Here is a 20,920-nt window from a genome sequence, read left to right on the forward strand (position 1 = left end):
CTTTCCTGGTTGCTGTAAACAGAAAGTTTCAATGGTTACCTTTTCAAAGTCATTTGGGATTTGTTAGTGGCATGGCAAGTCCTTTCCTTAGACTGGCTAACAGGCCTGTGCTGTTCTTCCCTTTTCACACTAGCATTATTTTCCCTGCTACACTCACATGCCTCAGAAAACTCTGTGCCATGACACTATATATTGGTGACTGACAATGATAAAAGGATGAATCATGTAGGTTGTTCCTTGAGAAAGGGAAAAGATTTGGGGGGACAGAAGGATGCTGGAATGTCTTCGGCCTTCAGGTACACTTAGTGTCTTTCCCTTACCATCTGGTCAGCTGCCATTAAAAAAATACCATATCCTGGGGGCCTTAAACACTAGAAGCTTATTTTCTCATAGTTCTGGAGCCTGGGCAGTCTAAGATCAAGGCGTCAGCTGACTTGGTTCCTGGTGGGAGCTCTTCTCCTAGGTTATGGATGCCTACTGTGTCCTTATATGGTAGAGAAAGGGAGAGAGAGAGAGAGAGAGAGAGAGAGAGGTTGATTGATCTCTGATGTCATTTTCTCTTTTTGTAAGGATACCAGGTCAAGCAGATCAGGGCTCCACACTTAATGGCCTGATTTAATATTAATCACCTCCTTAAAGACTTTATCTCCAAAATAGTCACATAGGTATGTGTGTGGGGGTTTGGATTTCAACATATGAATTTTGGGGAGCACAGTCAATCCATGGCAACCAGTGCAGCACATTGGACCTGTACGCAGAGATGTCCTCATGGATTCATGTTCATTCTACCACCTATGGCTGTCCACATAAACTCGGGCAAATTTCTTATAAACCTTCCTGAATCTTAGTATCATCACCTGACTGATAACGTGGAAATCATTATGCTGGCCCAGTGAACACCAGTGGGTTACAAGGAGGAGGGACCTTGACAACACATAGGTAGTCCTGTGTTTCTGTGCATAAGATTTCCTGAGAAAATGTAAGTGGGACTAACATCCCAAAGATAGACTAGAGTGTCAGAAGGAACTTCTATTTTCTGAACTATAGAAAGTATTCTAAAATCTCTAAACATCATCTTGTAGATAGAAATTTTAGAAATATATTTTAAGTTTTTATGCATGTTCTTTTAGTCATTTACTTATTACTGTCTTTTAAATTTCCCAGGTAATATACAAATACATATTGCAAAAATACTGATGATACTGAAATAAAAAGCAAAAATCTCTCTTTACCTTTTTTTCAGAAATCCCACTCCAAGCTGCAATGATAACTACTATTGTCAATCTGGTATGTTCCATGTTATGTATTGACAAGAACGCAGGTGTATTTCTATATATGTTTATGTAAACATGTATAAGCACAGACTTTTGTGGAACGCTTCCATGTTTGTTCTTTCCCTTCTCATTGAATGTGTATTTGTCTTCTTTAAGATTTGTTATTATTTTCTTTTTTGAGCTAAAGATTTGCTATTATCAGCATGTGTTGAGATTTCTGCCCCTTATCTGGATTATAGGTTTAAAAGACTGTGCTTTTTGCAATATCAAACCAGTAATTTTCTCCTATTTCCTACTAATTTTTAGAAAACAATGAAGCAAAACGTGCAATTATTTCACTATCTTGGTGCAAACAAACACTGCTGTTCAGACAAAGAGGAAAGCACGGCTGAAGCAGAACTCCCAGTCACCAAGCAGTTTAAAATATCTGTTGGTGGCATCTAACTCCAGCAGCGTAATGGTAGTTTAAGGACATACATGTATATTGCATAAAAGCTCAAGTCATTTTAAATTCAACATTGTAACGTTTGAGTTTACATGTGAAAGTAATTTGTGGAACCATACAGGTATGTTTGTGCAAAGAAAGAAAAAGTAGTCTCATTTTGTTAAAAGGCACTTCTTCTAAAAGTACTTATGAATTTTCCCATATTCATCTGTGCATGTGAGGTTTTGTCATCTGCCTGAAAGCCTTGTCTCTCTTGCATGTAATAAACGGGTCTTATTTTACAATTCATTACAATTTCACTTAGTCTACATGATTCACGTTAGTCTTTCTCAAACAACTTGTGCATTTCCTCTTAGAAAAGATAATAGTCTTCAGATGATTTTTTTTAATGTCACCAACAAAACACTAAAGATATTCCAACCCCGCTAACAATTTGACTCTGTCCTGCTCACTCTGAGCAGTACCATCCAGTGCAAGGCAATGTCTTGATGGATCATTCATGGAAAACTAAACTAATTACCATCATTCTAATATTCCTATTTAAATGCATGAAAAACTGATTAGCTGAAGGCAGCCCTATATATAGCAGAAATGGCATCTTCTTAATATTTATGCTAATGCAAAAGACATTTTACACAAAGGTTAGAGGTGACAAATGGGTAAGAAATGATCTTAACGTACACATTTGTTTACTTACAATAATGTGTGACATGACTATTACTCCTTGAGAGAGATTTAATTGGCATAGAGGACAAGGTGTGGGGAAATAGATCAGTGTGAAAGTACATATGCATATGTAGTCACAAATAAATACATATATATTTTTAAGATATGCTCCCACAGAACCACCAACCACTAACAGAGAAGTAGAACACCCACACCTCCAAGCTAGTTTTACAAGTAGATTTCAGTTCACATTCACCCTGAGGTTGTCACATTTTTTAGTCCAGAGAGAATTTTGATGGAAATTAGAAAAGAGTTTAATAATTTAGCTGACTCTGAGTATTATATACCTCTGATATAGAGAAACTAAAACATGTTAAAATGATGCCATTTCAAATTGCAGTTACTATCTTAAGCAAGGAATGAAGAAGTGGGCTTATAAATTCAATTTGATTTTTACACTGTCATTTCCACATGACTAATCCACAGACCGAGTTCTGTTTCCTGCCAGCTCTCTAAGCACGCTCCAAGGTGAGACTCCCCAGAAATGGTGCATAACAATGAGCACATCACGGAAGCAGTGCATGAAGAACAAATAAAACATGAAATTACACATGAACTTGAGAGTCACATAAGCAGGCTAAGAATGGGTTACTGTCAATAACGGATTTCAAATAAGCCTCTGATTTAATGACAACAGAAAGCTAGAGTCTGATTGAGGGCAATCAAATAATTCTCTCCCCCCCGCTTCTAACTCATGTTTTGTATGAAAAGAAAACCTGTGCCATCACAACATAGGCAATAGAAAGCTACACAAAAACCCGAAAATGGAAAAGCTGTTTTCCTGAGCAATTCTAATACAACACACATCCACATCTAGAGTATGGTCAAGTGAACGAGAAACTAAGAGAAACTTTTTACTTAGCATACTGGTGGACATTCACTGGTAAGAGTGTATTTGCTTTTCCCTTAAGTATTTCGACTGTGATTGTCCTTGTTGGTGCAACTGTGACTGGGGAAAAATAGGGCTTTTAGATTTAAAAACTGAACATGCAACCAAGTGACTCTCACAGGGGGAAAGGAGGCCATATGGAAAATGACCCCAGGTTTGGTGTCTAAGACAGGGGCATCTTTATAGAGTTTACAGGGGAGAAACTGTGCCCCCTGATTATATCTTCCTTGTCACACCCCCGAATTCCAACCCCCACAACACACACATGAAACTTTTTTAGCATCTTTAGCATTTCACTATTCATTGTCTAGTAGAGTTTTTTACGTTTTCGAGTTGAATAGTTTTTGAGATGCTTTCAGTCTTTTCCCCAAAGTACTTTAAGTTCTTCTCAGGGAGATCCTGGTATGACAAAGTCTCATTGAATTAATATACCAAAGATGGGAAGGAAGTGAAGTTATTGATTAGAGTAAAAAGATTCTAATTTCTAGGTAAGAGACTAACCAACTGCAGATAGGAAGTTCAGAATAAAGCGTTTTCCCCCTTTCACACATATTTGGATATTTAAAGCATGGATCTTCTATACCATACTGTAGGGACCGTGGGTTTTCACATTTTGAGAAACACTTGCAGCCAGATAAGGAGTTGCAAATGGGGAAGAATGGACTATATGATTGAATTGTGTGTGTGTGTGTGTGTGTGTGTGTGTGTGTGTGTGGAGGGTGTGGGTGTGGGTGGGTGGGTGTGGGTGTGGGTGTGCGCGCGCGCTCTATGTGACTTGGAAGCAGAAGTAGCCTGCAAAATTTTGGTCCATGCTGATCTACTTCCAACTTGCCTGGAAAGATCTCGGTCTGTCCAGTCCATTACTTAACTGGGAGTGGAAGTCAAAGGAAAGAAATGCACCCATCTTTTGTGCATCCCAGTTCCCACAAGGGGACAGAGCAAAATGGTCTTATTTCTTCTGACCCTTTGGTGATATCCCGAAGCCAGATCCAGGAATGGCATGTTGTCCTTTGCCCCTAACCCTTTCTGCCCTCTGGATCTCTCTGTAACACTAACACTTCCTCACAGAGTGGACTCCCACTTCAAGGTAAAGAACATACATTCGCAAGCAAAACACTAGAACCCTGTTTCCTTGGTTACTTGGACAAGAAAGGAATATTTGAGGTGAAGGGAAATATTCATTCTGACCAGAATATATCCATTCTCCTCATTCCTAAGGCTTTATCTGCGACACAAGGCGGGGTCTCAAGTTGCTCCAAGTAGCTATACATTTAAAGTTAAATGGAAAGTGAAGTCTGCCGCTAAGTTTAGCTCTCCTGCTGAAATCCTTGGGAGATTATTACTTCCTTCTGGCTATATCAGGCCCCCCTTTTCCCATACCTATCAAACGGCTTTGAAGTTTCACTTCATTTGAAATATTGTACAGTAAATGCACACAGTGTGCTAACGGGCTGCACGGATTAATGGAGCAAATAGTTGCTTAAATTTAATTTAAAAGTAGTTCAGATAAAGACCTAGAGAATTAGTACTGGGGTTAAGGAAGGATCCTATTGAGGGATGCCTGGCTGGAGGGGAAAATCCAGGGAGGAGGGGCTGCTCCTCCCTGCCCCTCCACCTTCTATGAGGAGAGGATTTGTTTAGTGCCTTTGTGCAGTCAAAGGGGATCCTGGCTGAAGGATGAATATGTATGAGCTGTGCTCCCGTGAATCATGTATAGCCCTAACAGATGTACATGGAGCAGTGTCTACCCTCGGCTCTCAACTCTATGCTGTGAGGTAGATACTGGCCGCTTAGCACAACTATTGTACTTTTATTACAAACGAAGGGAAACATTTTGTTGAAACTGTACCACGCGTCTAGGAAAGAGCTTCAAATTCTTTGTCACACACAGATGTATCTATCAACCGTTCTTTACTGAGCCCTGTCAGTGGATTTCAGTGACCCACCTGCAACTCATTACCCTTTTTACAACACTCTGCAGCAAATTCTTATTCATAATCAGACATCTTATCCAATTCTAGTCGCAAAAATCACTTAAGCAGTCTTAATGAATACTGCATCCTTGGGATTTATGTTTAGTAAAAATTGAAAGTAAAATGTTCCTAAAAAGAGACGGTTAGCCTAACATTCCCATCTATAATGCAAGTGTATAAAATCATAGTTAATGCAATGGGGCCCCATTTGGCTTTTTTTCTCCACTTTTTTTCTGTCATGTTTAGGCTCCCACAGTGGTTCTACTGAACTCAGATTTCCCCTAGGATATCCATAACTAGAAATGAAGTCTGTGGTATCTTTTTTTTTTTTTTAAGATTTTTATTTATTTATTTGACAGAGATCATAAGTAGGCAGACAGAGAGAGAGAGGAAGGGAAACAGGCTCCCTGGTGAGCAGAGAGCCCAATGCGGGATTCGATCCCAGGACCCTGGGATCATGACCCGAGCCAAAGGTAGAGGCTTTAACCCACTGAGCCACCCAGGCATCCCAAGTCTGTGGTATCTTGAGCAATCTTCCACCATAGTTACCAGCAGAACAAAAATGAACCTAAAATTTAAATATAATTTAGATTTAGAACTATGAAGAAAGAGGAGAGGGTCGTGAGTTATTTTCTTAAGAAACAAGGAGACACTGTAGTGTAAGAGTTCTTACATCATTGCTTTGCTTCCAATCCCAGACTGATGTGTGTACAGGAACTTGCAGAATAACAAGGGAGGCATGTCTGTGAGCAGACAAAGGCCACAAAAGTGAAGAACTCTCCCCACACATTCCCTTCTTTTGGATGGGCTGGAGGCAGTATATATCCTGAAACAGTATAAAGGGAGACATGGCAGTGGAGAATCCACTAGAAGGGGACAGAAGAAGATGCTTCTAAATGCGTGCGTTGAGATTCTCAAAAAGCTATCACTGCTATACAGTCCTCATAGCACTGCAAATGTCCTTTTTTTGGTTTGCTTTCTTCTAATCAAACCAAACCAAACCAAACCAAACCAAAACAAAACAAACCAATCAACCAACCAACCAACGAACCAGCCAGCCAGCCAGCCAGCATAATTCAGGAAAACAACTTTTTCTTGGGCTGTACTCAAACAGAGAATTACTGCATAGTCCTTATTAAAGGGCATGTGGTCTGCCAGAAAAGCATGGCCTCTGTTTGCTTACCTTCTATAATTTCTTATCTAGAGCTGTGCCTGGCACATGGTAGGTACTCAATAACTCTATCTCTAGTGGAGAAATGAGTAAAGGAACGACAAATTTAGTTAAATACATTCAACTTGAGTTTTATAAAAAGACATGTATTTTAACTGACAATCCTCACATGGAGAAATAGATCATTCCCTATAATAGCCACAACCACAGGATAAATTGTAATTTCTATTTGATTTGATTAAGGAACACTACAACTCTGGAATAAAAAGAAAACAAATATAATGTTAGCTATTTTAACATTATTATTTGGGATATTCACAATTAATAAAAAATGGCAGCACATCTCTACATATTTATAAATGTACATTTGGATTTATGTATATAATGGGTATGTATAAACAGAGAAGTGCCTAACTTTTCTAATTGCCAAAAAAAAAAAAAAAAAAAAAAAAAAAAAAAAAAAAAAAAACAAATTGAGACCCTGTTCATTTTGATTTTCTGTTATTTCTGTGGCTTACTAATAAGCCAATCAATGATATGAATAAATCCCTGCAGTCATTAGTGTGTCTCTTCGGTGAATTTACCAATTTCTTCTTAAGGAAGGCAATTACAGAATTTAAAACCCATTCAGTCTTCCACAGAATTTCCCCTTACTACATTGAAAATCTAAATGGTTCATGCAAGTAGAGGTGACTGCATTCTGAGCATGAGTTAGTAAAATGTTTTTAAGTTAAAATTTCATTTTTAGATAATAGTAGATTCAGATGCAGTTGTGAGAAATAATACAAAGAAACCCTGGCTGTCTTTTACCCAATTTTTCCTTAATGGTAACAATTTGTAAAACCACATGTAGTACACTATCACAGCCTAGACATTGACACTGATATACACTGATATAGGCAAGATACAGAACATTTCTCTACCACAAGGATCATCAGGTTGCCACACACCTTTTGTAGCTGCACCCGCCTCCCTCCCACTCCCAACCCACCTTAACATGCTCTCTGCATTTCTGTAGTTACGTAATTTCAATAATGGTACATATAGATCATGTTGTATATAATCTTCTAGGATTGACTTTTTTTATTCAACATGAGTCTCTCGAGATTAACCCACATTATTGTTTTTACCAATAGCATGCTCCTTGTTATTTTTAGAAATATGCCATGATATGGATATACTATAGTTTGTTTAACCATTCACCTGGTGATGGACATCTTGGTGGCTTGCGGCTTTTGGTTAGTATGAATGAAGGTGTTTTAATCACTCACGTACAGGTTTTTGTATGAATCTAAGCTTTTATCTCTCTAGAATAAATGCTCAGGAGGGCAATTACTGGGTAGAACCATAGTTGTATGTTTAGCTTTTAAAAGTCACTTGCAAAAATGTTTCTAGAGTGACTGCAATATTATACATTCTCTCCAACAGTTTTTGAGTGTTCCTGCTTCTCTGCATTTTTGCCAGCATTTGGGGTTTCCACTACTTTTTTGTTTCTTTTAGCCATTCTGTTAAATGTTTATAGATAGCTCAGTATGATTTTAATTTCCTTAATGATTCATGTGCATATCTGACATCTGGGTATCCTCTTTGAGGGAAATGTCTCATGTCTTGAGGAAATGTCTTTGTCTATTTTCTAGTTAAGTCCTTTGTTTGTAATGCTGGTGTTTTTTTTGTTTTTTGTTTTTTGTTTTTTTTTCTCTTTCAGAATTCTCTATAGGAGCATCCTGTGTGGCTCAGTTGGTTGAGCATCTGACTATTGATTTTGACTCAGGACATGGTCTAAGGGTCATGAGATCAAGCCCTATGTTGGGTCTGTGCTCAGTGCAGAGTCTACTTAAGATTCTCTCTCTCCTTTCCCACTGCCATGTTTCCCACCCATGTTCTCTCTTCTCTCTCTCTCCCTCTCAAAAAAAAAAAAATAAAAGAATTCTTTATATATTCAATATAGTAATCCTTTGTTGGACATATGTTTTGTAAATATTTTCTCACACTCCATAGCTTATTTTTTCATCTCATTATCAGGGTCTCCCACAGAACAAAGTTGTTAATGTTGATGACGTCTAATTTACCAACTTTTCCCTTTTAAGTGTTTGTTCTGCTATCAGAATTTTCTTTTTTTTTTTTTTAAAGATTTTATTTATTTATTTGACAGAGAGAAATCACAAGTAGATGGAGAGACAGGCAGAGAGAGAGAGAGGGAAGCAGGCTCCCTGCTGAGCAGAGAGCCCGATGCAGGACTCGATCCCAGGACCCTGAGATCATGACCTGAGCCGAAGGCAGCAGCTTAACCCACTGAGCCACCCAGGCGCCCCTGCTATCAGAATTTTCTATGTGAGAGTTTCATCTTTCTGTTCTCTGGAGCTGATGACACAGATACAATATCAGGTTTCTTGAACATGTTTAAGGTAAAGTTGCTCAACTTTATCCATTTTTCCACCCAAGGAAATGAGGGAGTGCTATAAACAATTTTTTCCTGGCAATACGCATTTTTTTTTTTAAGATTCAGTATCTTCCTTCCTCTTAGCTTTATGAAATATAATTGACATATACTATTGTGTTAAGTTTAAGGTATACAACAGGATGATTTGAAACACATTTATATTGTGAGTGAGTTCCAAAGTTAAGTGGTTTAACACTTCCAAAACCTCACATAATTACCATTGCTTTTCCTAAGGTGAAAATATTTAAGGTCTACTCACTTGGCAACTTTCAAATATATAATACAGTATCATTAACTATAGTCACCATACTGTACATTATATACCCCAAAATTAGTCATCTTATAACTCTACGTTTGTACACTTTGATCAACATTTCTTCATTTTTCCTACCGCAGAGGCCAGACAACCACCACTATATTCTATATTTCTATGAGTATGGCCTTTTTGGATTTCATATTTAAGTAATATCATACAGTATTTGTCTTTCTCTATTGACTTATTTCACTCAGTCCTCCAACCATGTTATTGTGAAAAAGCAGAATTTCTTTCTTATAGCTGAATAATATGCCAGTGTGTGTGTGTGTGTGTGTGTGTGTGTGTGTGTGTGTATCATTGGAAACTTAGGTTGTTTTCATGTCTTGACTATCATGAATAATGCTGAAATGAACATGGGGTGCAGATATTTCATTGAGATACTGATTTCATTTCCTTTGGATATATACCAAAAAGTTGAATTGCTGAATCATATGTCAGTTCTATTTTTAATTTTTTGAAGAGTGTCCATCCTGTTGACCCTAGTGGCCAGCCACATCAATGTACATTCCCACCAAAAGTTCACAAATGTTCTCTTCCCCATAACACTTGTTATCTCTTGTCTTTTGCTATTTCCATCCTAACAGGTCTGATCTGATATCTCATTGTGGTTTTGATTTGCATTTCCCTGATGATTAGCTGCACAACTTTTCATGTACCTGTTGGCCATTTGTATGTCTTCTTTGGCAAAATGTCTATTCAGGTCCTCTGCACATCTTTTTAATCAAATTATTTGTTTTTGTTATTGAATTACATAAATTCCTTATAAATGTATGATATTAACTTTTTATCAGATATATGGTTTATAAATGTTTTCTCCCGTTCTGTCCATTGCCTTTTAGTTTTGTTGATTGTTCCTTTGCTGTGCAGAAACGTTTTAGTTTGTTGTGGTCTCAGTTATTAATTTCTGCTTTTGTTGCTTGTGTTTTTGGTGATAAAACTAGAAAATTGCTGCCAAGTTCAATGTCAAGGAGCTTTTACCTCATGTATTCTCCTAGGAGATTTATGGTTTAGAGTCTTACATTTAAATCTATTTTGACTTAATTTATGTGTGAGGCATAATAGGGGTCCAATTTCATTCTTTTGCATGTGATTACTTAGTTCTTCTCCCAGGACCATTTATTAAACAGACTGTCCTTTGCCCCACTGAATATTCTTGTGTCCTTTGTCAAATATTAGTTGATTGCTTATGTGTGGATTTATTTCCCGGCTCTCAATTCTCATGGATCTATGTGTCTGATTTTCTGCCTGTATCATATTGTTTTTGTTACTATAGCATTATAATAAGGGTTGATATCAGTCTAAATATGATACTTCCAGCTTAGGTCTTCTTTCTCAGTGTTGTTTTGGCTATTTGGGGTCTTTTGTGGTTCCGTATGCACTTGGGTTCTCAATTCTGTTCCATGGATCTATGTGTCTGATTTTCTGCCAATATCATTGTTTTTGTTACTAGAGCATTATAATAAGGGTTGATATCAGTCTAAATATGATGCCTCCAGCTTAGGTCTTATTTCCCAGTGTTGTTTTGGCTATTTGGGGTCTTTTGTGGTTCTTTATGCATTTTAGGACTGTTTGTTCTATATATTTAAAAAGTGCCATTGGCTTGTTAATTTTGGCCATTCTAACTCATGTAGAGTGGTATCTCAATGTGGTTTTGATTTGAATCTCCCTGATGGCTAATGACGATGAACATTTTTTCATGTGTGTGTTAGCCATTTGTTTGTCTTCTTTGGAGAAGTGTCTGTTCATGTCTTCTGCCCATTTTTTTTTCTTTGTTGAAGTGTTATTTATTTTTTATTTTTTTAAATAAACATATAATGTATTATTAGCCCCAGGGGTACAAGTCTGTGAATCGCCAGGTTTACACACTTCACAGCACTCACCATAGCACATACCCTCCCCAATATCCATAACCCCACCACCCTCTCCCTACCCGCCTCCCCGCAGCTACCCTCAGTTTGTTTTGTGACATTCAGAGTCTCTTATGGTTTGTCTCCCTCCCAATCCCATCTTGTTTCATTTATTCTTTTCCTACCCACCAAACCCCCCACGTTGCCTCTCAAGTTCCTCATATCAGGGAGATCATATGATAGTTGTATTTCTCTGATTGACTTATTTCGCTAAGCATAATACCCTCTAGTTCCATCCACATAGTCGTAAATTTCTGCCCATTTTTTTATGTCATTATCTGTTTTGTGTGTGTTAAGTTTGAGGAGTTCTTTATAGATCTTGGATATCAGCCCTTTGTCTGTAGTTTCATTTGTGAATATCTTCTCCCATTCCATGGGTTGCCTCTTTGTTTTGTTGACTGTTTCCTTTGCTGTGCAGAAGTTTTTGATCCTGAGGTCCCAACAGTTCATTTTTGCTTTTGTTTCCCTTGCCTCTGGAGATATATCTTGAAAGAAGTTGCTGGCCAATGTCAAAGAGGTTACTGCCTATTCTCTCCTCTAGGATTTTATAGATTCCTGCCTCACGTTGAGCCCTTTTATCCATTTTGAGTTTATCTTTGTGTATGGTGTAAGAGAATGGTCGAGTTTCATTCTTCTACACATAGCTGTCCAATTTCCCCAGCACCATTTATTGAAGAGACTGTCTTTTTTCTACTGTATATTTTTTCCTGCTTTGTCAAAGATTATTTGACCATAGAGTTGAGGGTCCATATCTGGGCTCTCTACTCTCTTCCACTGGTCTGTGTGTCTGTTTTTGTACCAGTACTGTGCTGTCTTGGTGATTACAGCTTTGTAGTAAAGCTTGAAATCAGGCAATGTGATGCCCCCAATTTTGTTTTTCTTTTTCAACATTTCTTTAGCAATTCAGGATCTCTTCTGGTTCCATACAAATTTCAGGATTGTTTGTTTCACCTCTTTGAAAAATGCCGGTGGAATTTTGATCAGGATGGCTTTGAAAGTATAGATGGTTCTAGGCACTATAGACATTTTAACAATGTTTATTCTTCCAATCCATGTTAGAAAATTAACAAGACAGAAAACAACAAGTGGTGGAGAGGATGTGGAGAAAAGGGAACCCTCTTACACTGTTGGTGGGAATGCAAGTTGGTGCAGCCACTTTGGAAAACAGTGTGGAGATTCCTTAAGAAATTAAAAAAAAAAAAAATCTACCCTACGACCCTGCAATTGCATTACAGGGTATTTACCCCGAAGATACAGATGTAGTGAAAGGAAGGGCCACCTGTACCCCAATGTTCATAGTAGCAATGGCCAGTCACCAAACTGTGGAAAGAACAAAATACCCTTCAACGGAAATGGATAAAGAAGATAAGGTCTGTATATGCAATGAAGTATTATGCCTCCATCAGAAAGGATGAATACCCAACTTTTGTATCAAATGGACAGGACTGGAGGAGATTATGCTCAGTGAAATAAGTCAATCAGAGAGAGTCAATTATCATATGGTTTCACTTACTTGTGGAGCATAAAGAATAACATGGAAGACATTGGGATATGGAAAAGAGAAGTGAGTTGGGGGAAATTAGAGGAGGGACAAACCATGAGACACTGTGGACTCTGAGAAACAAACTGAGGTTTTGGAGGGGGGTTGGGGGGGTAAGCCTGGTGGTAGGTATTACAGAGGGCATGTATTGCATGGAGCACTGGGCGTGGTGCATAAACAATGAATTTTGGAACACTGAAAAAAATTAATTTTTTTTAAAAAGTACCATTTGGATTTTGATAGTGATTGCATTGATGCCACAGATCACTTTGGGAAGTATAAACATTTTAATAATAGTAATTCTCCTAATCCATGAAAATGGGATACATTTCCATATAGTTGTATCATCTTTAATTTCTGTCATCAATACCTTCTAATTTTCAGCATATAGGTATTTCACCTCCTTGGTAAAATTTATTCCTAAGTATTTCATTGTTTTAAGGCTATTATAAATAGGTTATTTTGTTTATTTCTCTTTCAGAGAGTTTGTTGTTAATATATGAAAATGCAACTGATTTTTGTATGTTGATTTTGTATCCTGCAACATTTCTGAATTTATTGGTTCTAACAGACTTCTGATGGTATCCTTAGGATTCTTTATATATAAGATTATCATCTGAAAACTTCTTCCTTCTTAATTTGGAGGCATGTTATTTCTTTTTCTTGCTTAATTGCTTTGCTTAGGACTTTTAGCACTATGCTGAATAGGAAGAGTGAGAGTGGGCACCCTCATCTGATTCCTGACCTCATAGGGAAAGCTTTCACTCTTCAGTATGATGTTAGCTGTGGGCTTGTCATATGTGGCCTTTATTATGTTAATGAACATCCCTTCTATACCCAGTTTGTTTAGAATTTTTGTAATCAAAAGGATGCTGAATTTTGTCAAATGCTTTTTTGCCATCTATTGAAATGATCATATAATTTTTATCTTTCATTCTCTTACTGTAGTGTATGACATTTATTGATCTGTACATGTTGAATTATCCTTGCATTCCAAAGAAAAATCCCATTTGATTATAATGTATGATCCTTCTAACGTGCTATTGGATTTGGTTTGCTAATATTTTGTTTGAGAATTTTTGCATTTATATTAATCAGAGATATTGGCCTGTATTTTGTGTTATTTTCTTTTGTTATTATTATTTTCTTGTGTTATTCTCTTTTGGTTTTGATATGAAGGTAACGCTGGCTTTATAAAACGAGTTTGGGGGTGTTCGATTTTCCTGAAATTTTTTGCAGAATTTGAGAAGCACTGGTGTTAATTCTTTAAATGTTTGGTAGAATTCACCAGTAAAAAGTATAGAACTTCTCTCTGTTCCTCAGGGAACTAGAAAAAGAACAAACTAAGTCCAATGTTAGTAGAAAGAAAAAATAGAAATTATCAAAGTGGAAATAAATAGAGTTAAAAAGACTAAAAAAACTAAGAGTTGGTTTTTGCAAAGGTACACAAAACAAAAATTTAGCTAGACCTATCAAGAAAAAAAGAGAGGGAACTCAAATAAATAAAATCAGAAATGAAAGAGGAAACATTATAACTGATGCCATAGAAATACCAAAGATCATAAGAGATGAATATGAACAATTATAATCAACAAATTGAACAACCTATAAACACTCAGGTGGGAAGGTCTGGTGCCTGGATCCAAGGGGGTAGGTCTGCAGCCCAATTTCACAGGGGTGGGCCTGGCACTTGCATATGTGGTGGTAGGCCTGGGACCTGGGTCCATGTGCTTGGGCCTGGTATCCATGGGGGCTGACTCAATCTGGGGTAGGCTTGGAGCTTCAGTTCACAAGAGTAAGCCTGGAGCCTCAGGCTTTGGGAGGGCTGCCTGAGTCTGTGGGAGCCAACCTGGAGGCTGATACCACCTGAAGCTAGCTCAGTATTAGACCAGAAACCTTAGTCTATAAGATCCTTCCTAGAGCCTGGAACTGTAGGATCTTGGGCAGCCTGGAACTGATCTAGAGGATAGGTCCATGGATACTGGCTTGGTGAGGGACAGGGTCTTGTGTTCATGGAAGTTGGTCTGGCACTTGTGTGGGCCTGTAGTAGGGTCTATAATGAAGTCAGATTCTCACTTTACTCTCTTTCCCCCAAGGAAGGTTGTTTTTCTCCATGCTGAGCTGCCTGAACTCAGAGAGGTAATGGGGTATTGCATCGTCTTTTATTTCTTTGCTCCTCTCAGGTACTATAATTCCCACCTGTTTTGAAGGCATTTTTGTGTATGGATATTATTCAGATTGGTATTTCTTGGAGGAGACATGTACTATAAGTTCCTACACAGTCTTCTTGCTTATATCACTCTCCTGTATTTTCCTTCATAGATTGTACTTTTGGTGTCAAATCTAAGAATTTTTTGCCTAGATTTTGTTGCCAAAGATTAATTCCCATTTTTTCCCTTAAAAATTTAGTTATAGTTTATATGTAAGTTTGAAATCCATTTTGAGTTAACTTTTTAATAAGGTGGGTCTTCAAACTAGGTTCATTTTTGTTGCCTATGGATGTCTGCTTGCCTAGTATCATTTCTTGAAAGCGCTATCATTCCTGTGTTGAATTGCTTTTTCATCTTGCCAAAGTCAGTGGGCCATATTTGTGTGAGTCCTATTTCTGGATTCTCAGTTCTTATCCATTGATCTGTGTGTCTGTGAATTCGCATCCTTGCTTTATTCCTACCCTTAGGAGAAAAATGTTCAATTTTTCACTATTAAGCAAAATTTTAGCAATGTATTTTTTTTGTAGGTACTTTTAATGGAGTTGGGAAAATTGTGGAAATTTTCTTCTATTCTTATTTTCCTGAGAGGTTGGTTTTTTTTTTTTTTTTGTTATCAAGAATAGGTGTCAAATTTTTTGAAATCGTTTTTCTGCATTAATTCTTGTTTTTCTTCCCAGGTAATTTTTCTTCTTTAATCTGCTAATGTGGATTATATTGAACTAGTTTTATACCTCTGGAATAAGTCCTAATTGTCCATGGAATATAGTTATTTTTATATTGCTGATTTCTATTTGTTAATATTTTATATGGTTTTTATATCTATATTAATGACAAATATTGGTCTGAAATTTTCTTTTTTGAATTATTTTGGTCAAGTTTTGGTAACAATATAATGCAAGTTCACAAAATGAATTGAATAATGTTCCTCCTCTTATGTTTTCTGGAAGAGATGATGAGAAATTAATGTCTGGTATAATTCCCCACTTAACCACTGGACCTGGGCAGGCAAACTTCCTTCCTTCCTTCTTTTTCTATCTTTCTTTCTTGTAGGTTTTTTTTTAAATAATAGATTTAATTTTCTTAACAGCTTTAGACATTCAGCTAGGTTCATTTTTTTGCCTATGGATTTAATATTGGGTGAGCTACAGTAGACTGTTTTTCAGAGTGGCCTATTTTGTCTAAATTGTCAATTTCATATGTATAGAGTCTTTTTAAGCATTTCCTTGTTGTCCTTTTGTTGCTTTCAAGGTATTATGGGTTGCAATGCCCCCACAGAATTGATATGTTGAAGTCCTAACCCTTAGCACCTCAGAATGTGACTTTATTCGGAGACAAGGTCTTTAAAGAGGTAATAAAGTGAAGTCCTTAGGTTAACCTTAATCCAATGTGACTGGTATCCTTATAAAAAGGAGTTTGGGACACAGATATATGCATAGAGGGAAGACAGCCACCTACAAACGAGAAAAGCCTAAAACAGATCTTTCATTCAAAGCCTTCAGAAGGAACCAAACAGGGAAACACCTTGGTTTGGGACTTAACAGCCACCAGCACTCTGAGACAAATCTCTGTTGCTCAAGCTGCTCAGTCTACAGCACTTCATTAAAGAATCCCTAGCAAACTAATATACAGGGTCTTCATTGACATCCACATTTTCATTCTTGGTACCAATCATTTGCATCTTTTTTTCTTGTTAATTTTTATCAATTTATGTTTGCAAATAATAGCTACTTTGTGTATTTCCTAATTCAGTTTTCTGCTTTCAATTTCATTGGCTTTTTGCTTCATTATTTCCTTTCTTCTGTTTGCTTTGAGTTTATTTTGCTTTTCCTCCTCCTAAATTTTTGAGGAGAGATTCTAAAATACAGATTTTAAACCTTTCTTCCCTTGTAATATGTGCATTTAGTACAATAAGTTTGCCTCTCAGCACTGCTTTAGCAGCTATCCACAATGTTTGATATATCGTGCTTTCATTTTCAATTAGTTCAATGTATTTTTTTTTTTAATTTCACTCTTTGACTCATAGATTTAGAAGTGTTTAATTTCCAAGTGTTCAGGGAGATTTTTCCCATTTTCTGCATGTTATTTATTTCTAGTTTTACTCCATTGTGGTCAGAGAAAATACCGTATAATTTTAATTCTTTAAAGTTTGTTGAGGTTCCTTTTATGGTCCATGGTATGATCTATCTTGATGTAGGTTCTGTGGACACTTGAAAAGAATGGTTATTCTGCTTTTGTTGGGTGGAATGTCCTACAAATATCAATTAGATTCCATTGGCTGATGGTGTTGTTGAGTTCTTTTATATACTTGCTAATTTTCTCTCTAGTTGTTCTAGCACTTACTGAGAGAGTGGTGGTGAAGTTTCCAACTATAACCATAGATTTGTTGGTTTCTCCTTTCAGTTTTGTCAGTTATATCTCCACATATTTTGCATCTTGCAGTAAGCCACTGTTATCCTTGAGCCCTGTTGGTATGGTGTTAAGGTATGGGGAAGATGAAGTCTTTTATAATCTTATGATTAAATCTGTCTTTTAGTGGGTCCTTGTACCTGGACTGTGACTCCCACAAGTGTTTCTTGGCTCCCCTTCTCCTTGAGCTTTAGGTGAAATAGGAAGTAGAGAAAGCTACTGTTGTCTGATACATCCAAGAGTAGAACAGAGCAATCATTTTAAAGACTGTTGTCCTTTTCTTTGCCTTTTGGCAAGAGAGAGCAGAATTTTTTTGGGGGGAGGGCCTATTTTTATCTGTACCTGTTGATGTTTCTAGATTGCTGGCTTCTTCAACAATAAATCTGGGCATACGAGGGGTAAAAATTCATCAAACTCATTGTTGTGTTGTTCCTTGGGTCCCAAAATCCATAGCTAACCCTGTGTTCTTCTCCACCTTTCAGAGTCTTCTTACGTTTGTTTTATGTCTGGAGTTCTCGTTTATTTAGCAGAAGGAAAATGGAAAAGTATATATACTCCATCTTTCCATAAGTAGAAGTCCTCTTGCTATTAAATTTTTTTTTTTTTTAAGATCCTAAATATCCATGCCCTGGCTGAAAACAGGTTAGACATCTCTTCTGGTACTGTAATACTATGAGGAAGAACCTATTTAGAAAATTCAAATTTTTGAAATTTATTTTACTACTTGATAATATCGCTGTCCTCCTAACTGACTTATTTAGTAGCCTATGTCTTAAATAAGGTACACTTATATTATATAGCAATTCTTTACATTTTAAGTTAACATATAAGTTAATAAACTTGACCATCCCCCCAGAACTTGATAGTACTGTACACTGTTCATATTTCATTATATTTTATAATGTTTCAATACACAAAAGAATTTGGAAAGGCATTTGTCCAACAAAGATCTAATTACAGCTGATTTTGATCCTTAAGAAATAAGGGGATACATAAACTATAGAAAAGGTAGTTCCATTACTGATTTTATAGACTGCACCTAGTACAATGTCTGGCATACAACATATACCAAATGAGTGAATGAATGAATGAATGAATGAATGGATATGGCATTGGGAATTTAATAAAGGTAACTTTTCCTCTGAAATAACAAAAATTTTATAACTAAGTTGAACATAGAAAGTCTAAAAGCATCTAAAAGGATTTTTTAACTGTATCTGAAGATGCAGTTTATGCATCCATATATAGTATTTTTATTTATAAAATCTCATATTTATTCTTTCTATGATAGATACAGAGAAATTTTTGAAATTTTTTAAATCAAAGAATCTTTTTTTCTTTCAGCATCTTTCAAAACATGAGAAAATTAACAAGCACAAAACTAGCTCTCTTCTATCTACAGTAAAAGTTAGTTAGTGGTTAAACTTCCTGAGCTTACCCGAGAATTATTTTATTTCAAAAGATGTTCAAGGGTCTGGTCATAGTCAGAAAACTGCTTTTTTTTTCAAGCAAACAAATGACTTTCCTCCTCTTTCTTTCCAGGTCTCAGGATAAAGTGTTTCCAAGTGTTACAGATCTCAAACTGGGCTTCTTCTGAGTTCCATGGATTAAGCCTAACTGACGGGCAGAGAATAAGTAGGAAAACAGGCCCTAACCCAACAGACACAAATCCAGCTTTTCCAGCCCAGCTCTCAAGTACCAGCCTAGACCATTTACATTCTTCCTGGTCAGAGCTATAGTTGCTAAAGTCTCTTACATCTAGATGTGCAACATAAAAGAAACCCTTCTGATGGCTGCAAATATTCTGGGTAAAAGAAAACTCTGACTTTAGGATATTTATCTGGTTGAGTTGATGCCTTATAGGAGATGAAGGAGAGCTATATAGAAAATCTTGGCTTTCTTCCCTATGGACAAAGTCAAGATTTTCCACAGCCATGCAGGAAGTGGATTGCATGGCTCTCTACTGCCTTAGGTCTAATCTCATCTTTTCTTTTTTAACTTACTCAACTAGCCAATATATAGTAGTATGTCATTAGTTTCAGATATAGTGTTCAATAACTTTTCAGTTGCATATAATACCCAGTACTCATCTTTTTTACACTGCTTAAGGTTTTACTATCTTTTACCCTTCAACACAAAACTATAAATTTATTTCCAAGTTCTTTTTCCTGTCTAATTTTTCTTCCTAACACTTATCATTATTTTGCATGTTATAGGTTTCACACATTTATGGTGTATATCATCTGTCTCACTCCACTAGAATACTAATCCTCTGAAGGCAGGGTTCTGTTTTCTTTGTTTATGTCTGTGTTCTCAACAGGCCTTGTGCATACAAGGTACTCAATGAATGAATGAATGAATGATCAAGGAAAAAGACACAAATAGTTGAACCACCAAAATGCTGACTGCTGTTTGTATGGTTCAGTTGATTTAATCACAAAGGAAGCTTTAACAGAGGGAGGAAGCACCAGACTGGGGATAAGGCAAGTCTATCACTCTGGCAAGTTTGTCGCTTTGTTATCTGAGCAGCTCACTTGGCCTCTCTAGGTATCAATTTCTCATCTTTAAACAAGGAGACTAAGATAGAAGATCTCTAAAGTACCCTCTAACTCCATCATTCAGGAATTCATTTGCTTTTTATTTCATGGTCTGTGAGAGACTCTAAGGCGAGAGTTTCAGGCAAAATAAAGATGGTTTCATTATGGTATTTTGCACCTATCATATATCATAGACTACAGTGATAGAAGTTAAATTACAAAAGATAGGCCAAGATAAAAAAAAAAAAAAGTATAGGATAGTTTAAAATTGAGCCAAAAATAAAACAAAGGAACAAAATAGAGCACAGAAAATAAAAAAGAGAATAAAAGTGGTGGTGGGACTATTCCATTGCACAAAAGGAACCACATAGAAAGGATGATATCATCAAAAGGGATGGATTTCTAAGTGTATGCTGGTCACAATCATATAATGAATCATGATTTACAACACGATTTTTGCAAATAGACTTGGTGCACTGAATTGTTCTAACAGGTCATGTTTTTAAATGACTTCTGAATCTTTAATAATAATAAAAAAAACTTAACATGTGGACCTTGAGATTACTGCCTTGCCATAAAACAAGGTGATTTCACGTCCTTAAAATGAATTATTTTCTGTGAGCCACTGCAAGGCCTGTGGAGTACTATTCACACCAATTCTCTTTCTTTACACACTATTTGCTCTTCTCCAATCATAAGTCATTTCACCAATGGAATTTCCAGTTGCATATAAAGTGTCTGGTGCCATGGACGTATTTATTGTCACTTTTTATAAAAAGACTATATGTTTTCAGCCATGACAAGAGACCAGCTGGCTAATTTAGAGTGCCTGCTGAACATTTGAGGAAAAGTAATCATTTTATTTTTCACTGGCATATTTAGAAGGCACATGCTGAATATGAATAATTAGAAATACAAGAATTGTACAGATGTATGGGGGGGTATCCAAACGTTGTCATAGGAAATGCATAGCAATCCTCTTCATGACTCTGTGGTGTTTTAGATTAAAGCAATTCAGAAATGCTTACTTTTTAAGCAACAGATAAAGGTTAGTTAAAACTGATTATATGGTATTTACACTTTTAA

General features: G+C 36.6%; 1 long non-coding RNA gene across 1 annotated transcript in view; it reads left to right on the forward strand.

Annotated features, from left to right (window-relative positions):
• The window catches only part of LOC106005817, a 35,430-nt gene extending 15,518 nt beyond the window's left edge, over positions 1 to 19,912 (forward strand). The window contains exons 2-3 of the long non-coding RNA XR_001179461.2: positions 1,244 to 1,287; positions 18,840 to 19,912. This is a non-coding gene — a long non-coding RNA (uncharacterized LOC106005817). The remainder of the gene's footprint in view (positions 1 to 1,243; positions 1,288 to 18,839) is intronic.
• The last annotated feature ends 1,008 nt before the right edge of the window (positions 19,913 to 20,920 follow it).

This window comes from Mustela putorius, unplaced genomic scaffold (assembly GCF_011764305.1).
Source record: "Mustela putorius furo isolate JIRA1106 unplaced genomic scaffold, ASM1176430v1.1 tig00003863_pilon_pilon_pilon, whole genome shotgun sequence".
In the NCBI taxonomy this organism is placed as follows: Eukaryota; Metazoa; Chordata; class Mammalia; order Carnivora; family Mustelidae; genus Mustela; species Mustela putorius.